Genomic DNA, 9,746 nt, shown 5'->3' with positions numbered 1-9,746 from the left:
ATGTTGTTATAATATGAAATAGACGTTTCTGTAATAATCATTAATTGTCCTGATCCATGCAATTTCATATCAAATCCAGACTAGTTCTTATCTTATTCCCATTCTGTTAGTTTAGGAAAAAATGACAAATGATTTCACATTACAATATATTTCCTGGGTTGAATGCATTTTGTTGTTCCCTAACAATAGCTTTCACATAATTGTGAAATGTGAAATTGTGAAATTTGTAATCAAACACAAGGTCAATGAAGTGTAAAGAGAGTATTTGTGCTGGTGAGGGATCAATAACTCGCAGGGAGGGACTTTATAGTAAAAGGTTAAAAGTGAAGCTAACGCGTCTGTAACGAGACAGTGATGATTTCATGGACCAGGGAGGCGAAGAGGAAGCCCAGACAACCTGCCAGTCATGGCTGCTTCACTCGGCTGCCGAGACATACCTCTAGTTTTGTAAAGCCTAACATGTAAACTTGTTGGCTTGTTTTGTGATTGTAATGTATGAGACGTTCATTAAGTTATCACTAATCTACCTGGGGACCAGGCTATTAGTTAGAAAAATGTATCCAATTGCTTTACATGGTAGATTTGTTGTCCTCTTTGTATCTTGTTTTTTTACATCATTACATTTCCTGTTACTTTGGTTCATCAGTTAGCTCTAGGTTTGGATTGTTCTTTTGGTTATATGTATTTATTTGACTTGGGCAGCATCCTATGGCCCTTTTTGTTGTAGATTGCGGAATCTTAATTCAAAACCTTTTGCGAAATAATTACCTTTTTTAACCATTTACACCAGTTTTTTATTTTCCCCTTCACAAGCTAAGGGTTATAACAATAATTGTTAAAAGTAAGACTGAGATGAACAATACTGGCAGTGATTGACTTAACCAAACAGGTATACTTTTATTCCTTTAAGTAGAGTGCAGAGATTGTGCATCTGAATCCCTCCCCAGATGCGACAGGCGCATCTTGTAACTGCATTACCAAATGTGAACATGTTCCCTGTGCACTGGACCTAATAGCCTTGGCGATTGAAGATGGCGTCCTCTGTTATTATTGACTTGTAATTTCAGATGCTTCTGTTTTTGGTAGTTTTCCCTTACTCATGCTGAGGAGGCAGAGGATGTTACACCTAGTTAAGCCCTATGAGACCAATTGTGAATATGGGCTGTGCACATATAATTTGATTGATTGTTTAGTCCATGTTGTCCTGCTGATAAGATTTTATTGTTAACTCTGAAAATCACTGTATCACTCTAACTGTTCCCTCAAGCACATGGACATGCAGCTGTGTTACTCTCTTCCCTTTCTCCTTCCTGTCATCTCTTTTAATCGCTCTCTTTTTCACCCACAGTTTTGTGTTCGCTCTCTCTCCTCCTGTTGCTCTCTGCAGGTATTTCTGCCTGCAGAGTTTTAAAGTCTGAATCTGAGATTGCAAGCCTGCATCTTCCTGCTCAACACCTGCTGCTACAGTTATGATTATTAGCATAATCATTATTTGAATTATTATCACTTTACATCTCAATGTGAAACTTGCATTGTGCGATATTTTCCTTCCTCTTGCAATCTCTCTTCCCTCTCCTCCTCTCTGCTTGTTGCCAAGTGCTGGCTCATGGTGGGATTACTTGGGTCTCTTGAAATTAAATTGCTCTTTTGTTGAAAGTAAAGAGCAACCTCAACACCTGCTCAAAATGTGCCCTGGGAATATGGAGGTATATACATAGAAACAACTTGACTTGACTAGACAGAAGGTTTAGTTTGATTCAGACTGAGAAAAAACTATCGAAGGATAAGACCATAATCATCCAATGTAGATGAACCAACCTGATACAGACACATTTCTATGTTTTACTGTTATTAAATATCTAAAACAATCTTATGTTTGCTTCTGATGATTACATGATATGTAATGTTATAATATGTGTGTCAATGTAGCGTGCAGGCAGGCATGTGTGACGGTAAAATGACATCATGTCTCAGAAAGGCCCAAATTATCCAGGCCTTTACGTTACCATGGCAATTTCACTTCCTCCTCTTTTGTCTCTCAAGAAAGAAAAAAAAGACCCTGCATTCACAAGATCAGCTGTCATTAGAATCATGTAAGTACATTATCTTCAAAAAAAACAAACTACAAGTGCAACATGTAAGAGAAATATATAAGTCCAACTAATTTTTAAAATGTTATATAAACACCATTCACGATGGTTATTAGACATCATCTTCTCAGCCAAGGTGTAGTTGGAAGAGATGTGTCTTTAGTCTGCGGCGGAAGATGTGTAGACTTTCTGCTGTCCTGATGTCAATGGGGAGCTTGATCCACCATTTAGGAGCCAGGACAGCAAACAGTCTTAATTTTGTTAAGTGGCTAGCTCGCAGTGAGAGAGCAGCAAGCCGATTGGCCGATCCAGAGCGGAGTGGACGGGCTGGGGTCCAAGGTTTGACCATGTTCTGGATGTAGACTGGACCAGATTGGCAGTGAGAGAGAGTTGACTGTCGAGTGTCACAACCAGGTTCCCAAAAGTTTGGGTGGGGGATACCACAGATTTGTCGATGATGATAGTAAGGTCATGGGTGGGAGAGCCTTTCCCTGGAAGGAAAAGTAGCTCGGTCTTGTCAAGGTTGATTTTCAGGTGGTGTGCGGACATCCACTGAGAGATGTCAGTCAGACAAGCAGAGATTTGTGCCGCTACCTGTGTTTCAGATTGGGTTAAAAGAGAGAATTAGTTGGGTGTCATCTGTGCAGCTGTGGTAGGAAAGGCCATGTGAGTGAATGACAGAGCCGAGAGAGTTGGTGTTCAAAGAGAAAAGGAGAGGACCCAGGACAGAACCTTGAGGGACACCAGTAGTGAGTAGACAAGGTTCTGACACAGATCCTCTCCAAGTTACCGGGTAAGTGCGGTCGTTGAGGTAGGGTGAGAGCAGAGCCTGAGACACCCAGGTCCTGAAGGGACGAAATAAGGATCTGGTGGTTCACTGTGTCAAATGCAACAGAAAGGTCTTGAAGGATAAGGACAGAGGAGAGAGAGGCTGCTCTAGCGGTGTGAAGTTGCTCAGTGACAGCAAGGAGGGCAGTCTCAGTTGAGTGGCCTGCCTTGAACAAGACTGGTGAGGATCAAGAAGGTTCTTCTGGTGAAGATAGGAGGAGAGTTGATTAAAGATAGCACGCTCAAGTTCTTTGGAGAGAAAAGGAAGAAGAGAGACAGGTCTGCATATGTTTACTTCAGATGGGTTGGGGGTGAGTTTCTTGAGAAGAGGGTTCACTCTTGCCTCTTTAAGAGAGTTAGGGAAACAGACAGTTGACAGGGAAGTGTTAATAAGATGGGTGATAAAAGAAGAAGGTTGGGAGCATAGAGTGGAGAATGTGAGATGGGATGGGGTCAAGGGGGCAGGTTGCTGGGCGGTCGGAGGTTACCAGGGTAAGAACTTGATTGGGAGACACGGGGGTGAAAGAGCAAAGAGAAGGGAATAAAGATGAAGATGTGGTTGATGCAAAGGTCATTTCAGAAGGTGGGATGGAGAATGAGGAGCATACAGTATGTCATCTATCTTTTTTGTAAAATAGTTGACAAAGTGGCTTGGTAGAAGGGCAGAAAGAGGAGGGGGACTGGGGGGGGGGGCTCAACGAGGTTGGAAAAGATGGAGAAGAGTTTTTTGGGGTTGGAAAATCAGGATTGTATTTTTGTATGATAAAAGAAATAGAGGCAGAGAAGGAGGAGAGAGAAGAGATTGATCTGTGAGCAGGTCATCAGGGTATTTAGATTTCCTTTCTGATGCCCGGATAGTGGCTCTGTCAGACAACCACGGAGCTGGGGAGGACTTGCGTCCCTGTCGTGAAGTAAGAGGACAGAGAGAGTCAAGAGAGGACAGAGTAGAGAGGAGAGTGTCTGTGGCAGAGTTAAGATGCATGAGTGAGAAAGAGTCAGATGAAGAGAGGGCTGATAAAACAGAGGAGGCCAGAGAGGAGGGAGAGAGGGAGCGACGGACAGGTACAGAGTCTGCTGATGTGATAGGGTTGTCAGATTGTGAGAGTGGGAGAGAGTAAAAGATGAAGAAGTGGTCGGAGACGTGAAGTGGGGTTACGGTGATGTTTGAGGTAGAGCAGTTTCTGGTGAAAATAAGATCAAGGTGGTTGCCAGCTTTGTGAGTGGGTGGGGAAAGAATGAGCGAGAGAGTAGAAGTAAAAGTAGTAAGTCAGACGACTTCTCTGTCTGGACGTTGAAGTCGCCAAGAAGGACAAGTGGAGGGCCATTTTCTGCGATGTTCGAGAGGAGGACGTCCAATTCCTCCAAGAACTCTCACAAAGGACCTGGTGGACGGTAGAGAACCACAATGTTTAATTGTGCCGGATGAGTTACAGTAACAGTATGAAATTCAAAAGACAGTGGAGTAAAATGTAGCAGTGGGTAGAGAGGTAGGTGGGGGTGATGAGTAGACCTGCACCAGCACCCCTACCAGTGGGTCTGGGTGTATGGGTGAAAGGCAGAGGAGAGAGAGAGCAACAGGGGTGGATGTGCTGGCTGGTGTGATCCAGGTCTCAGTGAGAGCAAGGAAGTCAGGTGATTGCTGGGTAGCAAAGCCAGAGATGAACTCTGTCTTGCAGGTAGCTGACAACTGACCATGCATTAGCTTTATTGTCGCACGACACAAAAAGGTAATTTAAAGTTACATTGCTGAATTTCTAGAAATCAATGCACTTACAGATATATTTTATAAAAACATTTCTCTTCTTTTCTGTTCATATAATCCTTTGTGGAAAAAGTCATTTGTTGCTGAAATGTTACCTGCAGTGCGAGTACCTGCTGTGCAAATGCCCCCCTCTAGTGGTCAGTTTTAAACTGTAACAACATGTGTTTCTATCTCCCTTTGCTGTGATAGTTTATTTTTCTTACTCTCTCTCTCCTTCTCTCCCATACTGCGGGTTGGTGAGTCATGACTGTGGTTGCACGCCCATTTGTCTTGAGGCTAAATAATAGGAAGCTGCTGTATTTTATCTGTTGGCTGAAGGACAGTTACACACACACAGACACACATACTTTTACAAACCTATACATCTAGTCACAAAGGAGTACAACCTATACAGTGCATGAAAAAACAGGAACACATCCATACACACAGACAGCCAATGATTTACAATTGCTTGCTGAATCTCAAAGCCTTCTGGTGAGAGCTGAGCATTCCAATCAAATTCCAAAGAGAGGCTGTCAACGAGAGGCAGAAAAACAATGGGCAACACTCTTTGTCTGTACAAAATCAAACATTTGCATATTCCAGATTGTTACGTGCAGCAAGGTCAGGCAGGGTCAAAGGGCATGTTTGTTTTCTTCCCTGCTGCCTGTCTCTCTCTCCCTGCTGCCTGTCTCTCTCTCCCAGGTGCTGCTGCTGCTGCTGCTGATGATGATGAGGATGGCTGTGTAGATTGAGCTGCTGCATAGGTTCAGCCTATCACAACCCAGGGCTCCAGAATAAAGGGAGCAAGCCCAAGGAGATCAGGGTCTTTTTGACTCTTTGTCTCAGATCTGCTGCTGCTTGTGCTGTTCGCTATTGCAACTATTTGTAGGGTTTGTGGCGGGAGGCTTGTTTGGGCATTAGGTAGGCTGGGGCACCCTTTACACTATTGCACACACAGAGTAACTTGTTTAGACTCACTAGGTTTATTGGCTGGTGTCACCCGTGTATTGTGGACAGCTGCTCCTTTAGATGGGTTAGTTTGGCATTTTGGTTGTTTTATTAAAAGAATAGATGATAGATCAGGTAGTATTTTGTTACGTTTATTTCAGTTTCTTTGACACCAACCACCTTGTCCTCACCTCCCCCACATTTGTAAAACCTTCCCTTTGTTTGACAACACACTTGTGAATAAACACTTTTGTCACTTGAGCCTTTTGACTCCGTCAATTATTTTGATTTTCCTGTGTTTGCCTGTTTATGAAAAAGGGACATAACACAGAACAACAATGTACAGCCATTTCAGAGGGACATGGGGATAAACCAATTTTTTTTTAGATGGTTTGACAGCTTCCCAGTCAAACAAATATACTGTTCGAATAAAAAATCTAAATATGAGGTCAGAAGATTAGACTTAGTCTATACTCTCCCTGCCTCCACGTCTCCTGCACAGTGGTTAGCACTAGAGGACATTTCTCGATTCTTAGATGCATTGCGATGTGAATAATTATAACACTGCTGCTTCAGGATATTAAAGGTCTGGTCGTCTTGTACCGAGTCTCCTGTCAGAGTGTGTTTTCTTCCTCACTCCCCCTCTCACCTGCGCTCACTTTACAATTTGACAATTAACACCATCACTGATCACAAGTTATTAGGACACGTACAGGACTGATTATGATTCAACATGGTCATTAAACTTAATTGTTGCAGAAGAAGCGATGCCCCGTTTATCCAGAAACATAAATATTAATGTAGTAGGTTTTTATAGAGATGAGGAAGAAAGGGCGTAAATTTCAAAGTTATTTAATACATTTGGTCAATACATCAGTAAATTTAATTATTGCTGTCTATCTACTATTTTTATTTAAATCAATGAGTTTAAATATGCTATGCATTTAGTCAAAAGGGTGTGTGTTTACATTTTATAGGACAGTCGGGCCTAAATCATTTGTGCGTACGCATGGTCTGAGGAAGTTCTAAATTTGTTTGTAGTCTGCGAAGAAGTAAGAACATATTGATGAATCCAAGATTTGTGCGTCAAATGTTCATACGCACGGTTTAAACACAGATTTGTGAATGAGGACCAATGTGTTCTCACATATGAAATTTGGCATCTTTTGACTTAAGATGAACGAGTACTCGGTTGTACCAACATATTTCTGTCAGTACCTTTTTTTTTTTTTTAAATAACCCTAGTCTCGTTGCCACTATGGTTTATAACTGTGGAGGTGAGGGGGCTGGGAGAGCACCCTCACCTGCTATAGAGGATCAATCAGCGCAGGTGAGAGCTGTTAGCTGATAGGTCCTCATGCTTAAAAGGCAGCGTCGGCGCTGCCTCAGGACTCAGACCTCAGGAAGGAGCTCAGGAAGACTGAGGCTCCAGAGACTCCCAGACACTGAGTGGAGGACTGGGCTGCAAAGCCAGTCCGCTTTAAGTTTGTAGCGTGAATTTATGTTTATTTGATTAAAAGATGCTGAAGAGCAACAATTCCGTCTCTGGCTGTGTGTGGGAGAGCCCCGTGGCAAGGTCAATTGCCACAATAACCAAAAACTTTGTTTGTCATTACCCTTAGACTTTGCGTCTCCATGAAGAAGTTCTCTGTTTTTCTCTCCCCTGCACATAACAGTACGCTCAGTCGAGACGTTTCAATGGCACGAGTGTTTGTGAACTTCAGTCTCATCCAGAATGTCAAGGGGAAGATGAGGTATGTTGTCAAATTCCTCATGCTCCCAAAAGGTAAGACAGGCTGCTGCAAAGGATGTGAGTGTGTCAGGAGATTTAAGTCAAAGCTGCATGAAGAGAACGATACTGACATTGCCCAAAGGGACCAGCCAGGAGAAATTGTTTCAGTGAAACAATAAATGGTACTTAAGGGAAAAGAAGAGACAAGAAAATGACTTTTGAGGCAAACTTATGGATTTGTTACTGCTGGCAAAGGGAGTGAAGGTGACTTAGTTTTGCATCTTTACTCCAACATACTGAATATCACATTTAAAGCCGAATTTCTTTTTTTTTTTGCAAAAATAATCAAATTTCTTGCAATTTGTGCCATTTTGCTGTGTATGTTTGTAAATAGCAATCTGAATTGGATTACTACAACTACAATAACACAAAAAGATGGTGTCTTCAGTTTGTTTCACAGCCTTAAAGTGGCCAAAGAGCTGTTAACACAAGATTGATGTTTAATCATGGTATATAAATAATAAAGCAAAAGCGGCTTGTTGAGACTCTTAGTGAGAATTATTATAGCAATATTAGCATTCATCTGAAGTTGCTTTTGTGTCCACGTGTAAAATGTAAAGCCAATGTGGACTTTTCTGAACTTTTTGTCTAAAAACATCTGCCTTCTGCAGATGGATACGAGAGTGAATCAAACCAGGAAATATGAGGCACACGAACAAAGCCATTAAGAGGGAAACTGCAGAGTTGGTTGATATTTATCAATGGACTCATCAATATGAGCGACAACTTTCATATTAGACAGTTATATAATCTGTTGTCGATATAAAAATATCGTTTGGAGCAGCTTTATGTTCTTGATGTTAAATAATTAATTTTCACTTCAACTTGAAACTGGTGAGTTTGATTATTGTATAAAAACAAATCATTTGTTTGTGCTATTAAGTTTTACCTAACTTCAACATTTTTATAAAATGTATTGTATTTAACCAAAAAATTTAAAATGTGTTAATTATGTTAAGAAATAAAACTGATCGCAGCATTTCCTGTTTCATGTTATATGTCACTGCCTGTTTTGCTTTGACAATCCCACCTGTCTCTTTTCTCTTTAGGTAACTTCACTCCTTCCCTTGTGTGTCTCACGGATTACCTTCCCCTCCCCAACATGTTACCCCTGTGTCTAGTTAACCTCACTTCAGTTAGTATATATGGTCTGTGTCTCCCCCTGTCCAGTGCCAGTTTGTCTCGTCTTGTACATAGAGTTCCAGCGATATGTTCACGTCTTGTCCTTTTGACCAAGTTTTGTATAATTTGACCCTGCCTTAGCCTCACGTTTTCTTGGATACCTCTGCCCCATCTCTTTGTCTCTGTGTACCAAACCTGGATTGGAATAAAACAACCACTGTTTTGTAAATTGGACACTGTGTTCAGAGTTGTGCTTTTATGTTCCCAGTTCACATACTCAGCCCTTACAGGTATTATATGATTGTTAACAACATGGTATCGCGATGCCTATCTGGTATAAGTACACTGTGCAACACTAGTTTGAAGTCCCATCTTTTTTTATCTTCACTAACGTTCGTTAACTTTTAGGTGACATTGGTAGTAATGAGGCCAAAGTAACAACCCTGTTTTGGTAATCAGTACTAAAGTGCATACACACAAAAAGCAGGAGGTAAATGAAAAATATTTAATCCTAAAATTAGCAGGCAAATAAGTTTCAGGAAATCCATGAAACAAAAACTGAACAGAACAGTAATATAGGGTAAATCCATAAGAATCAGCAGAAGAACTGTCCCAGAGGAGGCAGAGAGAATTGAACTGGTGACAATCACAAGGGCAGGAAGAAGGACAAAGACAGGAAGTAAAGTAAGAGAGACTCAAAGAAATTGGCTTCAAACCAAAAACAGGAAACAAAGAACTCAAAGTGCCCACAAAGACAAAAATCCCAATATATAAAAAACAAAGTCCAAACATGAAGAGATTGAGTCTAATCTTTTTCTCCAAAGTTCAACAAGGAGGAAGAATGTAGATCAAATCACATGTAGATTTGAACTTTTTTTACTTATCAATCAGCTGAAGCTAAATAGAGACGTCGAGTGACGGATACATTTAGAAATGAGACAATAGGATTTACTTAGGTGTGACATTTTTTAATGTAATTTACTAGTCTGTGCTGAGTCCCACACTTTCTCTCTCTCTCTGTTTTACAATGTCAGTCTCACTCATTCAATCACACAGTCAGTTTCTCTTCTAAGCCTTTACACACACACAGTAACACATGATATCAGGCCGCCAGTGCTCGGTGACTTTCAATTAACTCTTAACTAGACTTTTAATGAACTCTGTCTGCTTTCATAAAGAGACGGAGCCGGTGAGTTGATGGCATCGAGGCATCGCTTGTCAG

General features: G+C 41.3%; 1 long non-coding RNA gene across 1 annotated transcript in view; it reads left to right on the top strand.

Moving 5' to 3' along the window:
• The first annotated feature begins 569 nt into the window (after positions 1-569).
• Positions 570-9,746, top strand: part of LOC117755953 — a 29,924-nt gene continuing 20,747 nt past the window's right edge. Inside the window, exon 1 of the long non-coding RNA XR_004612702.1 lies at positions 570-584. This is a non-coding gene — a long non-coding RNA (uncharacterized LOC117755953). The remainder of the gene's footprint in view (positions 585-9,746) is intronic.

Source organism: Hippoglossus hippoglossus, chromosome 22, assembly GCF_009819705.1.
Source record: "Hippoglossus hippoglossus isolate fHipHip1 chromosome 22, fHipHip1.pri, whole genome shotgun sequence".
Taxonomy (NCBI): domain Eukaryota; kingdom Metazoa; phylum Chordata; class Actinopteri; order Pleuronectiformes; family Pleuronectidae; genus Hippoglossus; species Hippoglossus hippoglossus.
This window is presented reverse-complemented; position numbering and strand designations above follow the sequence as displayed.